Below are 19,408 nucleotides of genomic sequence, written 5' to 3'. Positions count from 1 at the left end.
GTTGGAAAATATCAACTCATGTCACCTGATGTAATTCCTCTGAAACGCTTTGCACTTAAACATACTCAGCATCCAGGGTACAGGCAAGAGGGTGGTGGCAGCACCCATGGAGGTCTCTGCGGACCCACTGGGTGGGGGGAACCCAAGGTGCACCCCGCCTGCTGGCTTTGCTGCTGGAGCTGGGAGATTGCAAACCGTGGGGCGTCCTCACAATCCTGAGCTGTATTTTGTTCTTTGAAATTACCTTTTCTGATGAGGAGTATAAGGTCTGAAGAACTTAAGGTTTTATAGGGAAATTTTAAAATCTCAATCTCAGTGCCAGTATTTTTGGTTTTTTTTAATAAAAAAGGAATCAACACCACCCCACCCCTCCCGTCCCTGATAAACCTAGTGTACCTTGTCTGTTTTAATGCAATATAACCTATTACTCTCTGGACAACTAGTAAAGGGCAAAAAAATTACAGAACAGGAGAAGTGAAGGGGAATGATATTTCTTGCTGAAGACCTGGGAATCATCTGCTTAGCAGATGTTTAAAATAAGACTTACAACTATTCTGCTTATAGATGTGTGTGTGTGTGTAGCTCATGGATTTATGCCCATTCTTGATATAACGACTGCATTTTCCTGGTAAAATCCATGATCAGTTAGTGACATTGCAGTATATATGTTGGCAAGTCCACCTGTGTTTGAAATCTGTCCTAACATTAATCTTGGGAAAATTGGGGATGGGTCATTTTCATTAGTGGACCCTTGCTCAGGAATTTGGTTCAGTCTGCACAGTTGGAAAGATTGGGTGGCTTGTCTGTTCACGACTGCTAATTTTAAGGAGCTGCAGATTTATGCTACGTGGCCCACCCTGTAGGTTTCCAATGCTTTTTTTTTTTTTCCCTCAAGTTGAAGAGAAGAATACAGAGAAGGCGTGGAGAATTACTTATGGATAGTAACCTGACCTAGTGATAAGTTTTTTTTCTAAATAATTGTAGGAAAAAAAAAAAAAAGGAGGGGGAAAGACTGAACATGTGGAGCTGCAGGCAGCTTCTGAGAGCAGACCAGAGTGGCAGGATGGGTGTCTTCTGGAGAGCTGCTTCTCAGAGCTGGATTAAGAGCTGCTGGAGGTGAAGGAAGGCGTGCATGGGTAGCAGTGCTGTCTGTCAGCCTAGCAATTCCTTTAGCTAAGGTCCAGGTTTGTACTGTTCAGAGTAAATGGACAATATTTTATTTATAGTTTCAGGATTTAAGCTGACTTTTACAAGTCTACAATTCTGCATTTTTCAGATGATATACATTGTCTTTAGCCCAGACAGAAGTTCAAATGTTGTCTGATTCCATCAATGGGTCAGTCTGGGATCAATTTGGAGATATCGTTAAGAATGAGTTACTTGTAAAGCTCTGGTGGTCTGTCTGGATGAGATGCTACAAGACATGACTGTCAGGTTACCTCCATTTAGATGAGATATGGACAGCCCTAAACACAGCTTGGAAAGCTCTTAAATGTCAGGAGGAGCATTAAAGTTTGTGTTTGGAGGGTTGACAAAACTGAGTTCAATAATTGGTACCCTTTGTAATTTAAATCTGAGTTTCCCTTTGTCTCTTATCCTGTGCACAGACTAAACACATCCTCACCTCCTTTCCTCTTTCACTTCCCCACCCCTCATACCTGGGCAGTATATTAGAGGAACTCCAAGTCTGTCCACACAAAAGCTAAGCTGGGATGAAATAGTTTACAGGCCATGGTATGCATCTGTAGTGTTCTCTGCTGCCCTCCTCCTTCCCTTTCCATCTGTTATCCAAATCCTTTGTTTTTTGCTTTCGCTCTTTTTTTTTTTTTTTTTTTCTTTTCTTGTAATGCTTATGGTCAACTCGTTTCTTACTCTTTTCTTCAATTTTGTCTCAAAATGCTATAAAAGAATTTTACCAAAACTGTAAGGCAATCATTCTCAGACAAGCCAAACTTTTAAACTGTGTGTTCAAAGGAGGTTTGAAATTAGGTGATGGGATGCATCCCTAATTAGAAGCAAAGCTAAGCGAGCATGACAAATTTATTGATGATAAACCGCAGTCGTGATTAAACATCTGTTGAAGCTCAACTTAATAAATTACAGCAGATTATTGCTGCCTGAGATGCAGTTACTGTGTGTCTGTGGGGCTCTGGAGGAGCTGCATGGCGAAGTGTTTGTGGGACCAGTAACGGCAATCCTGGGGCTCTCCACTGTGCAAGTCTTGCTGCAAGAGTTAAAGTCCCTTGTCCTTCTTAAAATCAAAGCAACTTGTTTCATTTAAAAAAAAAATCCAAATCTTCTCAAGGTGTACTACTGAAGTGGACGAAAGAGCATAAAACTAAATTTTCTTTTTGATTAAAGAGGATCTGAACAGATCCTGAAGGCAGGCAGAAGGTGGTAAAGTTCCAATGGCAACAAAATATTTAGCTTAGTACCAACTTGAGCTTTTTACAGGTTGGAGAAAAGTACAGCAGGACAACAGTCACAAGTTGGTTCAGTGAAGCTCTGGTTTAGTATTGTTGGAAATAACCGGGGCACGGGGGCACGGGTAATTTGTTTGACTCCACAGTGCGCACATTTTCTCACTGTGGGAAACCCGGGTATTTCTTGAATATGGTGTTTTGCCTTTCCTTGCTTCGCTTGTGCCCTACTTTTTTTTTTTTTCCTGTAGTCCAACAGATCCAAGTTGTGTTTTGTTCTGTAACCAGTACAGTAGTTTTCCACCTTTTCCATACAGGATCCTATTTTTTCATATTCATTTAGCAATATGGAAAGATATTTCCTCGAGAAAATGGGTTTTTTGAGCCAAGAATGCGTTGCCAAATGTTTGTCTAAAGCATGTCATTAGTATGGACGAAACAAATGATAACCAGCCCAAATCCAAACCTCTTGGCAGCAAGGTAGAACAAAGAACTCTTTTGACTGTCTTGTGCCAGACATTTAAACCCATGCAAGAGACTGTGCTTAAAAGAACAACATTGAAAATAGAAGCCCTGGGTGCCATAAAATAGGCAAGTTAGTGCAAGGCGAGAGGGCCTGGTAACCTTTATTCCTCAAGCCAGGATGTAGTTTCATGGTTATTTGAAAAATAAGAGAACAAAAGTAAATCCTTCTCCTGCAAATACTGAGCTTGTTCTGGGTCCAAAGCATCTCAGGCCGGGCTCTGGTCATGGAGCAGCCTCCTCTGAATAGCCGTGCTTGGCGCCCCATAAGGGTGCTGCAAAATAGCAGCTGGCAGAAATCAAAGAATTCAGTACATTGATTTGTTTTTCTTTGTCTGGTTCCCTTAAGCAAAAACCTGCTAAATCTCAGCTGGGAGGTGACTGAATTTCTGTAATTGATATATTATTCCATGTCAATGGAAATGTTACTTCATAAAGTGCTTTGGGATTTTTTTTTTTTATTTATTTTTAAGTCTTTTGTATAATAAGATTATCATTAAGCCTGATTAATTAGGATTGAACACATTCCAGAATCCAAGATGAAGGCTCTAGAAACAACTGGCTTGAATTGATTGTAATTTTACAGATCTTAGTACAGGCATTGATTTTTGATTGATGCAATACAGAAATTAATAGGAGTGCCCAGATTTATTTATTTTTTAATTTATATCAGGGCAGTTTTAACTTTTCCCTTGGTGTAGCAAGATGCACTGATTTGCTATGCCAGGCAAGTGTGCTGCTGCTAGTGCCTGGCAAGGAAACTAGGTCATTTGTACCTCTTAAGCCTGGTACAGAAATGAGCAATTGAGTGAATTGTAACCTTTCTCTTTACAGCAATGGATAAAATGCAGGGGAAAATTAAAAAAAGACCTTTGCTTTGTTTTACATGAAAGCATACACATGTACAGATAATTGCAAAAGCTGCAGAATAAAGCTTTGAATGCAAAAGCTTTTTTCATAAATCAGAAGTAGAGTTGCTAATATAATCATGGTCTCTTTGTGACTGTGCAAATTTCCATGGAGTATTTTGTCCAACACCATTTTTGTTGTTTCTGAATCAATTTGAAAATGGAGTGAGAGCAACCAGAAGACTTCACGGTCCAGTTGGGTATTTCATTAGAGGAAAGCAGTGTAACGTTCTGCCTGCCCCAGCGGGAGATGCTTGCACCGAGCCTGAAACCAGCACACAGGAGAAGACTCTCCTATTGCAGGGTTCTGTCACATTTACTTGTGAAAAATAGCTGTTAATGAATTCGGTTAAACCTTTTAATTTCTGTGGCTGACTGCTGTATTCTGGCATGTGGATGAGACTTGGTCCCTGTTTAGAGCATTCCATATTTACACATAGATCCCTATAAAAATACGGTTTCTGTTCTGTATAGTATTACTTTGATCTAAACCTATATATAATCCCACCTGCCTCTTTCCATGTGCCAACGGATGCCTTCAAAAGCAATTTTTAATAGACTTGTGAAAGGAAATCCAGTGCTCTTCTACTTCTGGAGGACAGGACCTTTCAAACATTGAACCTTGTAGTGGCAGCTGTGGAATGACCCTGCTTCAGCGTAGCATGAAGAGGAAGCACGTTCTTTGAAAGACTTGAAGTTTTGCTTGGAAGCACTAATTTAAATCTTTTAAGGGATTTCATTGCAAATATACTTACTGCTCAGTGCAAATGAATCTGTATGGTAGAATACTGTGGTTTTTTTACTACTTCTTGCATGAAATGCTATTATGGTACTAACTTATTTGCACGGTGTTTATTCTCTGCGTGTTCCTTTACCTTTTTTTTTCTGCAGAATTGCATATTCTGTTTGCATTGGACCATGACTAATGTATGGATTTGCTTTCTGTAGCGCCAGTGATATTCTGCCGGTGTTTTAGCAGGGGATTCCCAGAAGAATTTCCCTGCCTCTCCCATGTGCCAGTGAGGAGTTGTGTGCATCAAGAATACGTGTACTTCATTTATTTACCTTGGGGAGTGGGAAAACAAAGGCTCCCATTTACTTTTTCTTTTTTTTTCCAAAATGATACTACCAGTTCAATAGCTGGTGCCGGAGGGGGAGGCAGCCCTGTCACGGGAGCCGGGTAGGACGACCACTGGCCAGGAGTCTATGCTCCAGTTCTGTTCCCGCTGTGAAACCTTGGCAACACTTTCTTTTTTTTTTTTTTCTTTCTTTATTTTTCTTTCATTTTCAAGCATTCTTTGTTTGGACTGTGAACAAAGACTGTTTTTAGTAAGTATTTGTACAGTGCCTATCTCACTGGGCTCTGCTTTCTTTTGGGATTGATAGGTGCTTTTGTAGTAATAATAAAATTAAAACTAGACACTGGTCAAACAAGCTGCTATCAAAGTGTAGGGACTGGCGTTCCACATCCCAGATCTTCCAAAAAACCTGTGAAATCCACAGAAATGCAGACAATGGGTTACCTACATCATATGTATACACATATTCAGCTAATTGCAAACATCCATTCCCTTCTGTCCCCTCCCCACACCCCCCTGAAGCACGTCCAGAGGCTGCGTCCAGCTTCAGTGCTGCATGGAGGAGTTTGTCACCATCCACCAAGGCACCAGGAGCAGGCTCAGCGGAGACCACCTCTGGGGTTTGGTAGTGGGGGTGGTTTATCTTTTATATATTTTTTTTTTTAATTTTTTTTTTTTTTGGGTGAGGAGAAGAATGTGATATCCTGAAGACTGTGTCTGGGATTTGGCAGGAGGATATGTAACAGTAGAGCTTTAGAAAATGCAGCCTCTAATGAAGGTGTCTGCTTGCAGTTTGCCCCATGAACCCTTTTGGGAAGGATCCGTGGATTTAAGTGCCCCTCTTCTTGTCAAAATAAGTAAATGTGAGCGTTTTTCTGCCTGTCTGTACTGCTGGACTTTTTTCTCGTACCAGGATGATTTCAGAACTTAACAAGATTTGAGCACTAACAGTGTGCTGCTCTCTTGCACTGTCTGCTATGGCAGCAGAGATTGGCGTTTTTGGAAGAAAATTCTTCATTAAGGTGTTATTTGTGAATAAGTCTTTATTCCTATTGCTCTTCAAGAGATGATGTGTAAAATTAATAATGAAAAATTACTGTAACAGCAGCAAACTGCCTCTTTAAGTTTGTAGGTATTAAAGGTGTATATATGTGTAACATGTATAATATATGCACGTGTGTATATATAAAATTAAGAATTATATATTAAAAAATGACATGTATATAAAATATTTTTTAAAAAGAATTATATATATAAAAAAGAATTGGCCTGGGTTATGCTCTTGCTGAAGGGGTTCAGTGTTATGCGCCATTCAAAGTAGACAACTGTGGTTCTCCTTGCACAAAGGCTATCTTTGTTTTTTGTGTGAAGTCATGGTCTATTTAAAACTCTGTGTTTTAATAATGAATTTTGCTGGAAATTGGAGGAAATGAGTCCATGGGTTTTTGTCCTGATAAAAACCGAATTGGAAATTGCAAAGTCAACAGTGAATAAATAAGCATGTCATATTTTGTTGTTTCTGCTTTCCAGTTATGTTCCTCTTTTCTAAATGTTTTGGAAGAAATTATAGAGCTCACATCAGTGACTTCATACAAGTAAGTTCTACTTACTTTCAAAGCGCATGGTGACCATAGAAATAAAATGAGACTGGAAGAAGGCACTTCACACTTTCATATTTGTTTCTGATAGATTTAATGTAATTGTACTTTCAGGACTAACGATGCCCCCCCCTTTCCCCGCTTCTCACTGGCTTGGTTCTTGGCTTTCTCCTGCCGCTCCCTGACATGGTTCTAGAGCAGAGCGCTCTGGTGACGCGCAGCCCGAGGCTTGAAGACTGTCATAAGTGTTTGGTGCTTAAGGTAGTTACCAGCACTGCCTGTCTGGTGTTGGTGGTGATGGTGATGATAATAATAACCTATTGCTAGTACAGTGAAATTTAATACACTTCTTGAACATGTGGTATGAAATGGATGTATCAAAGATCTCTTTATAAAGACCCGTTCATCTGGTTTTATTGCTGAATATTTCTTTCATTTTAGAAGAAAAATTAGCAGACTTAAGTAGCTGAAGTTATTCAGGTGTTTAACCTTTTTTTGACACCAGTTACACCCTACAAGTGATTTAAACTTCTCTCTTTCTTTTTCCTGCAGGATCTTAAGGGGAAGTGTCTAAAATAAGTTGTAGAAATCTGTATGACCAGGGCAAAACTTTGTTTAGTTTGTTTAAGCCTAAAAAATCAAAGGTGCTGAGTTCTCAAAGGAATATATTTTGGCAGCAGAGGTGACTGGCAGCAAAGCTGCTTGCATTTTCTCAAAATTTATTTGGTTTTCAAAAATTTATCTTGCAACTGAACAGTGATAAAACCCCATTGCTGGCTTAATGCTGGAAATGCCAAGTGGATTGGAAACATCATGCTCTAAAGTTGCAATGCCCATGTAGTAATTGCAGATTCGGGGGAAAGAAAAAAATTTGTAAAAACTGTTTCATAAAAATTTTTTTTAACTGGCATTTTAAACCAGCTGTTTTTAGGGTAGCATCCGTAAGCCTTATTAGTGCATGTGAGGAATTTTTCTGCTGTTGTACGAGAAGGAAATGCTGGTCATTACCAGAGATGGGTTTTAAAATGTTGGAAACTTAAGGAGGGTTCTGAAGTCATCTTTTGAAAAATCACCTTGGCTTCCTTTCTGGTGATTTCAACTAGGTTAGAATATGTGGAAGACCTCTATGGCTCAGAAAAAGCATCCTATGTTGTCTGCCTGCCCACACAGTCAGCTCTGCATAGGAGAAAATTGTAAAAATACATATTGCAAACCACAGACCGTCCCTGTATGTAACATATACCTCTATAAATTTCCATTTTCATGAGCTGGTGTACAGTTTCACTTTTACTTGTTTTACTTAGGAAGCTGTAATGTATTTACACGGTGTGCTTGTGTAACGCTCAGACAAATAATTGTATATTTTTTGTTGGTTATTTAAAAGTTACTACTCCATTCCAAAAAACATGGCTCTTTTGCATAGTGTTACCATATCGCTTGAGTGATTTGCTGCATCTTCTGGGGGTTTTGGTGATTTTTGCTGCATGCAGCTACTGATACACAGCAATTCAAGTGTCTGAATCAAATATATAGAGAGTGCAGATATATATTGCACTTAGGCAAGCTGACAGTGTTTCCTTTGTTTCGTTAGCAGGTGAATGTAGTTGTCAAAGTATTAAATGAAGGGTAAACATCACTCTTGTTCCCTGCTTTGCTGTGTACATGATTTGAAGTGTTAGTTTATCCTTAACAATAGCCTCTTTTTTTTCAAAAAAAAAAAAAATCTCTATTTTCTTCTTCCATCGAGAGGTTATCAATAATCTAAAAGCTACCAGCAAATGAGAGATTAATCCTGCATTTCTCTGAGTGTGAACAATTCTAATAAAAGGCTTCAAGAAGGTTACAGGAGGATCACATAGTAATCAATAGCCATTCACTTGTAATTTCGTTCGATTTATTCTTTCTCAATAAAAGACTAAAGTCTGTTTTTTTTCCTCTCAGCTTTGCACATCTGATACTTGCCTTGTTACTAGGAGACGTGGTATGATATGTATGTTACTTTGCTTGAGCACGGTGGTATTAGCCACTTAATCACAGGAATGTAGGCTAGTAAGAGTCTAGTGCTCTTTAGCTGTTAGAAAGTCTGAAACAGTAAGGCTTTTTTGTTTGTTCAGGTAGTCTTTGAAGAAACCTCTTGGCTATCCTTTCCAGAGATACCTGGATATGTATATGCATATAAACATGTGTTTACATGTATGTATATGTATACGTATATACATACAAAGAATACTCTTTGACTTTTGATAATCAATATATGCTGTTTCTGCAGTTTATTGGCCTTCTACTGTGCCTCACCTTTGTCTCCCCCTGGCAGGCTACCTTTTGAAGAAAAGAGTAATACATCTGAGCTGCTCCCATGTGAATTCCCCTGATCTTGCTGAGCTTCCTTGGTAGTCAACAGTGTGGCTTTTTAATCTGGTTTCCTGAGGAAGTGAGGTTTATGCAATTATGCTATCTGTCCTTCGTTGCTCTTGAGACTGCAGGCTCATTTCAGAGCAGGTTGATAAAAGGGGTAAAGAGAGCCAGAATATTTTTTTTTTCTTTTTTCCTTTCAGTTTTTCCAAAATTCATTAGCCAAATAGACAGGTCCCTAGAGAGGAGGAGACAAGTGGGCAAAACCATCAGGTTGGCAGCTGCCAGCTGGGCAGTGGACACATGAGTTGCTCCAGACTAGCCCCGTCCTGTGCTGGTCTGTGCCTGCTGGGTGTGTGAGAGGGGCGCAGTGGAAAGCTGGCGCCCCTCGCTGCGAGGGGGTAAGGCCAGAGACATGTGAGACCAGGCTAGGTGAGCCGTGCAGAGCCGCTCCTTGGCTTGTGGCTGCAGCAGTAGCTGGGCTACTCTGGTTTCTGGCTGTTTGGATTTTTAAGCCTTTTTAGCCCTTCCCCATTTCTTGTTTGTAGCAGTTGGTGTTTTATGGTGTTTTGCTGTGTTTGCCTTGGCTGACTTAGTTCTGCTCTTCCTTGAGTCTGTGTAGGAATTGGGATTTTGCTTTGAGTGAAGCTTTCCTATTAGTTGTTATAAAGATGTGATGGTGGGGGCAGCTGTAGGAGCGCAGGGAAGCAGAGAATCTGGGTGATGTGGATACCTTGTAATCAGCAAAACTTATTTTTATTGTGTTGTCATAAAATAAGTAAGATTTGCATTTTATTTATATTAGGCTTTTTGATTTATGGCCTAGTAAATAAATGTTGAAATCCTGTTTGGCTGGGGAGGAAAACAGGTGGAAATATGTGGATTAGGCTGTTAGCTGTATGCTTTGCAGGAAGATGGACTACCTTCTCTCTGGGGCTTCTCCACTCCTGTACCAGCTGTATGTCTTCTAGGGATGGTGTGTGTATAAATGTAATATTACTTCATCTTCCTGCTGTGAGATGTTTTTGGGGAAAAGATTTTTTTCATACTCTTTTTTTTTTTTCCCCATCAAAAAAAAAAAATGCTCTTGCACAAGCTGCATATTGTCAACTCAAACTAAGGCAGAAATTTCTGCAGTGAGAGGAGTCAGAAAGGGACCCAGCTTAGGATATTCCTCCCACCAGTTCTCTCATGGCCCCATATGGGTGGGAGATATCAGCCACCTCTTTAGGGGCACTGGGACCCCAGTGGTGTCTCCTTTACCCCATGTGGGATTGGGGGGATGAGTAGAGAGCTCCAGGGAGAAGGCAGCTGCTGCTGGGACTGGCTGAAGCAGCTGCAGGAGCAGCCACAGCCAGGGTTTTCTGCAGAGACTCCGCAGCCTGACAGGTCTTTCCAACCTTGGGCCCAGCTGGCTCGCAACTGTTCTCACGGTGTCTTCGCCTCAGCGTTAATCCACGTCTGTCCTTTGTATGGCCCACAGCTCGGTTCCCTTCTCTCTTCTTGGCTTAACTTTTTAAACAAACCCACTGGAAATGGGTTAAAAGTACACATACAGTGGAATTTGTAGTGGATCGCCTTTAGCTGCTGTGCTTGCAAACCCAAAATGGTCTGTTGTGTAACTCGGGCTTCTTGATGTCCACTAAGGAGAGGCTGAGGAGAGAGGAGGTCTGGCTAGTGTGCCAAGGTGGAGCTCTCTATTTAATAACTATTATTAAAAAACCTTTAGCAACTCCTATGTGTTCAGAGACAGTGCACGGGGACTTTTTTCACGTGCAAAATTTAAACACATCAGTAATAGTTAATGGTAAACTGATGTCTGTGGAAGTTGCTGTTGCTTTGTGGCAAATATTGGACAATGAGTTTGCGCTTCGATCAGAAGCATTGCATTAACGTCACTGCACCTAGCAGCTCTTGAATTGATAAAAATTAAATTTGTATCAAATTTAATCAGTGTGATGAGATTGTATTGGCTATCCTCACCAGGATTTGGGTGCCAGACTTCAGCCTACTATGGATTATTTTGGTTGACTTTTAACGGGAACTCTGAGAAGATCCAAGGAGGGGGAGTCAACATTGGCGTGAAGTTGGGGTCTCACTGGAGGAGCAGCCATGGAGTGGTGTATGGCAGTGCCCGCCCTGCTTTTGCTGATGGGCTTTTCTCAATCGTGCAAACAACAGTAAAATCGTTGAGGTGATCTGTTTCATACTATGTGTGATAATTGTCTGTAACAGAAATGCTGCCCAGCATTTCAATGATAAGCTGATGCTCCTTATTGAGCCTTCCTGAAATTAGTCACCCTTGCTACAGCCTCAGCTCTGCAACAGGTTCATCCTTGTCAACCAATTTTTAATTGCACTTAAGCATTGATTCCCATCTGTGGAAATTCCAATATGTAAATAACGTTCCAGTTCTCCAGCTCCTCTTTGGAGGGCTCATAACACCGCACTTGTTTCAAACCACATCCCCCCAGGATCTCAGAGAAGTTTCATGCTTTTCAACTATATGAAATTTGGTGAAAATGAAAGTAAGTGCCAGTAAAATTATAGTGGTAGTAGTAAAACACATTTTCTTCTGGTGTACAGTCCCACGCAGCCTGGCCTTAAAGCATCTCCACTGAGTAGCAGCACTACCATCAGCAAAGCCCCCTCCCCTTCCCACATTTATTTCCATGGTAACCCAGGGAAGGCATTCTGCAGCCTCAAAACTACTTTTGCTCTTTCATCATGCAAGCTGGCATTGTCAAGGGCTGAGTGTATTCCTACAGCTTTGAATGAATATAAAAAAAAAAAAAGGGCTGAATTTGGATGGTCAGTTGTTATTTGGGAGGCCCTACAGCAGGAAAGAACGGGCAACCTTCATGTGACCTAGTGTCTGTACATTGCTTAGTAAGGAAAAAAGAGTCTTGCTTCATTAATTGATTAACTTGGAGGGTGGGGGTTATCAGAATTATCCTTCTGTGAAGTGAATGCGGCAATTTCCTGAAACGGCTTTGAGGTGGGGGGGAAAGGGGCAGATGGCTGGCCAGGCTGTGCTGGCGAGCCGCTGGTAAGCTTGCATGCTGTGATCTGTTGCAAATCTTGCTTTCTCATGGAGTCTTTAATGTCTTTACAGGTATCGTTTAGAAAATGGTGTCTTAACAGATGCCTGCTCTTTGACTATATTATGCATTTGCCTTTTATTGGTGTAGAAGTGGGAATGTTTAGTGGCATTTGGCAATGCTTGCTCTGTGTGAGCAATTTAGAAGCTGGTAGTAAAGCGTTTGCTGTGTTTCCTGCTGTAATGAGCTGGATTGATTTTATGATCTCTATGGTGCATGCTTTCAAAAATCCGTATTTATGCAGCATTTGCGTGTAGATGTTGAGAGGATTTTATTATATTTGAGCAGGCTAAGGCTATTTGACTGCTATGTGTGATAAGAGTAGCATGTAGAACTAGTAGTACTTGGTAAAAGAAAACCAATTGCAAACAGTATCTGCAAACGGGGGAGAATGAAATGATGTAAGTAATTATTTTTTAAATATTCTGAAAGCAGAAACCTGTCTGATACAAACGTGGTCAGAAATCTTTCAAACAGTGTCTTTATCTTGTATGATAAATGGTTTGGATAGATTATTTTTTTTAATTTTCTACTTATGTCTGTTTCCATGTTGTCTGAGCACATGAATCACGGTGCAGTAACAGTATTCATTAAAATATGTTAGGGGTGCTGCCTGATCAAAGGATTGGATTGCCCTTTGATTGGTTTGTGACGAACTGGCAGGATTTTTTTTTTTCTTCCTTGCATTATTTGGTTGGGGAAGGGTAAAAATGTAGCTTTCCTCTAAATGTGTCTGAAGTACATAATGGCTGTGAAGTCACCATGACAACATGGGGACCTGGATCAGATTTTCCCTCCACCTCTTTTCTGTTTTGTTGTTTTCTAAATATTTGTTATTTATGCGTTCTCTTACAGCTCTTGTTGGTATGCAACTTTTAATGATATCCAGCTCTTAAAGTAAATTATGTTTGCAGGATTTTCTTTGGTTAAGCACAGTCCAATGTATATAATTCGCTGTATGGCTAAGGTGGGATCTAAACAAGGACACGAGCACTTCCAGCCGTTGCAATTCCAGCGTTGCAGCCCTGAAAACTTCTGCTGAGCTCTTGTATGGTCCCCGGGGCTTCCTGTGCTCTCGTGACATTGCCATGTGAGACGTGGAGCCTGGGGACTTCTGAAAGTTATGTACAAGTTAAGGTGTAAGGAGCATTTTCATTCAGGCATGGCTGGAGTTTGGGGCAAGCTCAGGGAGAGCAAGAAAAAAGTCAGATCGTGGTCAAGAAACAAACAGTTCTTTCCACCCTTCTTTGCTAAGGGGTGCTGAATGCACTGCCGAGGTAGGAAGAGGGTGGAGATTTTTGCAAGATGTGGTGCTAGCTGTTCCTTCCCACTCTTTGGGACTTACTGAAGACATGCTGCCCAGGGTGGTGTGAGATTTTTGTTCAGTTCCCCTGTCAGTCTGAGGCACTCAAATTTTACCACTCACAGATTTTTCCAGCCTGCCAAGGGTTAGAGACCGTACAGGGCTCTTCACGCTCTTCTGAAGTGCTGGCACTGTGTTTAGGAGGGAGTGAAAGGCTCAGCGGGTTAGAGAGGGTGTGCAAGGAGGGCAGTGGCTGCAGCGAGGCTTTGTTGGGGAGTGGTGGTGGGAGAGCATCTGGCTTCTGGTCTTCACTCCCATAGCTGCAGGCACATGCATGGAGTTAGACAGGTGCTTAGTTTGTGGATAGTGTTTTGGGGTGACCCAGCTCAGGAATCTTCTAGGTGAGTGTTTACTTCAGAGAGTGGACATCTTACCTGGAGATTTCTCCCTAGTGCCGCCATCTGCCTCCTCTTGGCAGGGTTTGTAGGATGGGAGGAAAAGTGTTTGTTTCATACTTGCGACAGCAACCTGTGTATAATTTGTGGTGAATTTAGTGGAATAACAAGTAGTAGTAGATGTTCTGTGGAGGTGATGTTTCAGTGTCAGTAGAGGAGGGTAATTACATACTTCTGAGTTATCATCATACTTCTTGATAGGAAAAAACTGCTGTAATTGGGGTAAATGGAAGTAAAAATCATTGCAATTGTCACTTGTGCCTATGTAAACCTGGAGGAGAAGTGTAGTATCCATGACATTTTCTAAGAACATATGGATTCACTTGCCCATGTGGCAGAGTTGTGAGCATGTTTCAGTATTGAGGCAATTAGAAAGCAAATACAACATGACAGTGACTTTTGTCTTTGTCTTATTACCCTACATGCTTGACATGAGAAAATGAAGAACCAGCCATTTTCCTCTCCACTCCCATCAACCTGATGCTTTACTTGCTGCCACATGAATAATATAATGACTTCTTTTAATTTGGGAAGGTGTTGAGTTCTGCCTGATGCTGGGGATGAAGTACCAAGTAATGTTTAACAGGAATTACCTAGAGCCGGGTAGGATTGTGTCCTTTGAAGCATGTTTACGTGACACAGCCTATTTCCCCTTCTACTTAATGTTACCTGATGTCATTATTTTGAATATAGCAGAATATGTGTGGAAAATCCAGTCCTTTAGAAGTTCATCTTGAGTATCTGAGAAAAGATTTCATTTGAGCCAGAGGCTTAAAACGATGAGATATATCAGTGATATATCTTAACAAGTAAGAGCAAGAATCTGATGGAGTTATGTAACCACAAAAATCTGCATAACCTATCTCGCTTTCTAGATCCTTAAAGTTAGGGAACATAGCATGAATGCTAGAGGCAAAGACTTGAAAGTCATGAATTTAGGAGTAGTGAAAAAACAAACCAAACCTAACATAAAGCGACCCCCCCACCCCCCCAAAAAACCAACCACAAACAACAAAACAAAACCCTTTCTTACTCCCAAGCTTTGAGCTGAGCTTGGTGCTGTAAGGAAATCCACACCAAAACAAACCCCTGTAGATGTATGAAGGCACAATGGGGATAGGACAGATTGGCAGTGAAGATGGCATTACAGCATTCCTGGTCCTTAAGGGGCCTGGAGATTGAAGATTTGCTTTTTACTCCATCTGATGTTAGCAGTAGCGCTTTAAGAGCTCACTAACACCCGAAATCAAGGCATTTGTATTTATTTGTTCCTATTAATTTTGTCCATTTCTAAGGAAAGAGAAGGAAAGACTTGGTTTCAGTCCTACAGAATAGGACTGGGTAGTCCTGCAACTATTCTGAATACAGAACAGTCCTACAAATATTCTTTTGCAGTACTTTATTAGGAACAACCTGGTTTTGCTCTGTGTCAGAGACCGGTGCTAGCTTGCAGTGTAGTCCTTCCTGGTCTTTCCCAGTACATGGGGACTGCTGGTGTCTGGACTGCCGTGAAGAACTGTATCCAAGGTCCAAAAATTCTTTCCAACTATAGGGTCCCTCCCCCTGACCGTCCAAAAAAGTGAAGAATTCACCATAGCGGATAATTTCACAATTCATTGTTAAAATTTAATCCTGTTTTTAGAGCTATTTCTCTTTGCCTCCCCACCCCCCCCAAAAAAAAAAAGTTTCTGCATTCGCAAGTTCCAACAGGAAACCAAAATTGAGCATTTTCATTTAAGCATGGGATCAGCTGAAGTTTCATTTCCCCTATAAATGGAGATGTGGCATTAAAAAACCCTTGCCACAAAAATGATAGAGGTCTGGAAAAAACGCTTCACTGCAAAAGTTAAAGGTCTCAACCTCTTTGGTTATCAAAGACAAGCTCGTTTTAACTTGGGTTAAATTTATTGAATGACTGGTCAAAATACCATGATCTGAGAAGGTGGGAAGATGAAACTGGCTATTTTACTTGTAAAGGTGACTTTGTTTTTAAGAAGGAAAAAAAAAGTATCAATTTTTGGATACTTTGAATACTGCTGATTCCCAGTGAGAGTATTTTGTTGGAGAACAAGAGGTTTCTGAATTTTTTTTCCATGCCATTAGGCAAAAATAATTGAGATGCAGTGCTGCTGCTTACTGGCCAGTTGAGTTGCTGTAAACCGTATCATTCCCAGGGTTCTGCAGAGCGTGGGGCTTGTCAAAACAGCTGCCCTATCTGTTGTACCGTGGTAGGAGACGTCTCGGAGCCCAGTTCCACTTTCTGTGTCTTTCTGGCACCCAAAGTGCAGCCTGCTTTCACACCACTTCTCCGTGCATGGGATGAGCTGAATCAGTTCAGAGTTGGGAGAGTTTATTGACCTGACAGAAACCTTGTAACCAAGAATGATGCGGTGTCTGTGGCTGAGTGGGCAGGGCAGGAGGACTCCTGCAGCTGGAGGAGGTTAAGTGTAGTATGAATCTGCACCATTAGTCCCACCATCTATATCTCACGCCTGTGTTAAATTCTGTCCTTCAGCACAGGATTTACCATTTCTTTCTGCTATTGAATGTTTGGTTTGATAAAATGCCCTTTTTTGGAAGCGTTGCTGTGAGAAGCGGAATGAACGGCAATTGCCATTAACTTGTTATACTGGCATGGGACTAGATAGGACACAAGAGGGCTAACGGAGCTCCCGGGCTGATCTTGAGAGGTGTTGAGTTTCCCTTCCAAAGGAGGTGCCCAGTGCTCTTGTGTTCCCTCTGAGCAGCCTGGATGGAGAAATGTGAAGGGCTTCAGGACTGGGCCCTTAAAGAGTTAAATGCACCGAAATACTAATCAGTGAATATTTAGGTCATGGAGGGCTGAGACTGGAGAAAGACTGAACGTTACTGACAGCTGGTGGTTTTTATGTTGGTAATAGAGAGACTGGAGAATATCTTCTATTTAATATTACCACTAGACTTTGAGTTTCTAATCGTACTTTCTGTTCCATTTGTGTTCTTAGTTGCATTTCTGTTGCTTTGCAGGAGGTGAGGTGTGCAGTGGTTCCCTAAATGCATGTTCTACAACCATTACTTATGTCTTTCATCATCTCCTACAGCCTTGTTGGAGTTGACTTCATAATAGTAGTAGGTGTTTTGAAGATTAAATACAGGTAATTTGTCACCTTTTCTGAGGCAATGCTTACAAAATTCAGTGTATGACTGACTTTCTGCAGGGCTCTGACCCATAAACCACTTCTCAACGATATAGGTAGTCCCGGCTTTGAAAGCTGTGGATGAGTGTCTGCATGGTACACACTGCAACTGTAGTTCTATGAGCAGTCCCCCTGAAATCCGTGGGATTACTCATGTGTCTGGCCATGTCCACGTTCAGGCTTGAAAAACTTTAACATCCTGGATAAGGTCTGCAAGAGTCAGGTCTGGTCTGCCGTGTCCTCTCTCTGCTCTGGGCCAGACGCACCGTAGAAGCCTGGTCTGCCCGTGCTTGCCTGCAGCTGTACCTGTATGAAACAGTCCTTCTCAGGGAGACTCATTCCAACACAGCCATGCTGATACGGCTGGAAAAGAAAAGAGGTTGGATTAGCACAGAATTTTTAATAGTGTTGTGAGAAAGACTATTTGTCAATGGTTTGGACAAGGATCCACTGAGTAAAGCTTACCGAAAATGCTACTGTCATAGGACCTTTTCTTTTATGGTTGGTCTGTATTTACATGGGGAGGGGAGGGTGGGAACGATTAAGGGACAGCAAACACTTGCTGCTGTAGCAAACAAGTGACCGTGTTTGCAAAAGGGTGAGATTGGATTTTGGAAATAGGTTTATTTCATGCCTTTGGTCATGGTGCTAGAATCTGTAGATTGTCATTCAGTACAAACAACTCTTGGTAATTAATTTTTCTTTTTCTTATCACCGGACTTGGTATTTCCAGTTAGGTTCTTGGCTGCTTCAGGAGAGGGTTATCTATTTTGGAATGAATTGGGTTTTTTGCTTGGCGTTGTTGAGAATTGCTTAAACTACAGTATTATCATCAATGTTCACAGGAAATTAAAAGCTATTTTGGAATAGGTATAAATGCTAAGTAGCTCCCCCCCACTCCCTGCACTCATGATTAGAAAGGTAACTTTAAAATGTCACAGAAAGACAGGCAAACATTCCCATTAATACAGTATTTTCTCCTGGTTTCTTATATTTTCAGGGAAGTGGAATTGCATGCTTTTTTAAACTTTAAGGTAAAACTAGATAGCATATGCTTTGCTGTATACAATGGAACTTCCATGTCTTCCTACTTTCATCATAATTCTGTTTGGCAATGGTGTTTAGCATGGGTAGACCAAGGCGGGGGCATTGCTGGTTAGATTAAATGGTGGTGTCCTTGCAATTGAGGGAGACTGTTAAGAAAATTCAGATGTAGCTGTATCTAGTGCTCTTGAAACAAAGAGCTTTGAGAGAATATCTGTAACCTTGATTTGAAAGGTTGCTCTGTCTTTTACATGAAAATAAGTCATTTCTACCATATGCATTTTCTGAGCAGCAGTCTCTTGTGTCTGTTCTGAGCAGGGTATTCTGATGACAAGGTTTCATTAACTTTTTTTTGTTATTATTTTAAAAAAGTTGAAATAGGGCACTGGATTGTCAGATTCTGAAGTATTCAGTTGACAGCTAAATTATCTAAATGATACATCCTCATTTATTCCTGTACTTGTCCTATGTTGTGTGTCCAAAGTACAGCAGTTTGGCCGAATGTTCATTTTGATGCCGAGATAGCGTGAGAGAAGACTTAAGAGAATATTTCAGAGTAAGGAAAATCTTGAGGTGTTTTCTTCATGCTTATGTACGTGGAAACTGACTGAAGAACTCTCAAGCAGTATGTGAATGCTTAGTAAATTAACACGAAACGCGTTTATTTCTAGGCCACTTAATTAAATCTAGGGGGGACATGCAAGTCTTTCAGTCTGTGCCTTTGCTGCCAGTTTGAAGCATGCCCGGAGAGAAGGGGTGGACTCTGGGGTCAGGCAGCAACGTGGCACGCTGCATGGTTTGAGTCTGAGTGCTAGCAGTAAGTGGTGGGGAGAAAGTTGTCTTGACCTTAAAGAAAAAAAATAATTGAAAAAGGTCAGAAGAAAAGTGTTTAAGAAAATAAAGCTATGCATATCAAGTACTTTTCTACAGACAAGCAGGGCTAGCTGGTAGTTATTACAGGGCTACTGGCTGCAAATTGCATGATTGCATTAGCCCAAAACAGGTTCCGTGCTGCCAGATCTGCCAAGTTTATGGGTTAAAATTTTGATGAGGGAGGTCAAAACAGGAAGAATTCAGATGTATCTTTTAGAGCGATGAGTTAAAAATACCTTTGCCACAGGTTTACTTGTAATAATAATGACAATTAGACTGATACGAGTGAATGGACTAATGACAACCACCTAAGGATACCAGATTTCATATGGTTTCACTAAGCCCAGGATGATCCAGCTCCCTTCATAATGAGTTTTCCACCTAAGTACTTACTGTTTCTCAACACAGCTATGCCTAATGTAGGCAATAGGGTTTTTCAAATCAGTACTATTGTTCCATGCAATGATAAAATACTGCCTTCTTGTTTATCCTTCACTGATCATACCACTATTAATACTTTCTTTGGTGGTATAGATTACGTACCTTTCAATCTTGGTAATTGCATTGTCTTCAATGT

General features: G+C 41.0%; 1 protein-coding gene across 4 annotated transcripts in view; it reads left to right on the top strand.

Moving 5' to 3' along the window:
* FGD3 (FYVE, RhoGEF and PH domain containing 3) overlaps positions 1-19,408 on the top strand; it is a 111,936-nt gene that overhangs the window by 18,953 nt on the left and 73,575 nt on the right. The window contains exon 1 of one of the 4 annotated variants that reach the window (XM_074836764.1): positions 6,468-6,524. The exons of 2 other annotated variants lie outside the window; for them this stretch is intronic. The gene's annotated coding sequence lies outside the window, so the exon portion shown is untranslated. Of the gene's footprint in view, positions 1-6,467; positions 6,525-12,365; positions 12,382-19,408 lie in introns of those variants that run through there. One more of the 4 variants, XM_074836766.1, reaches the window with a different exon arrangement.

This window comes from Strix aluco, chromosome 11 (genome assembly GCF_031877795.1).
Source record: "Strix aluco isolate bStrAlu1 chromosome 11, bStrAlu1.hap1, whole genome shotgun sequence".
In the NCBI taxonomy this organism is placed as follows: domain Eukaryota; kingdom Metazoa; phylum Chordata; class Aves; order Strigiformes; family Strigidae; genus Strix; species Strix aluco.
Note: the sequence above shows the minus strand (reverse complement) of the source record. Positions and strands in the feature narration are given on the sequence as shown.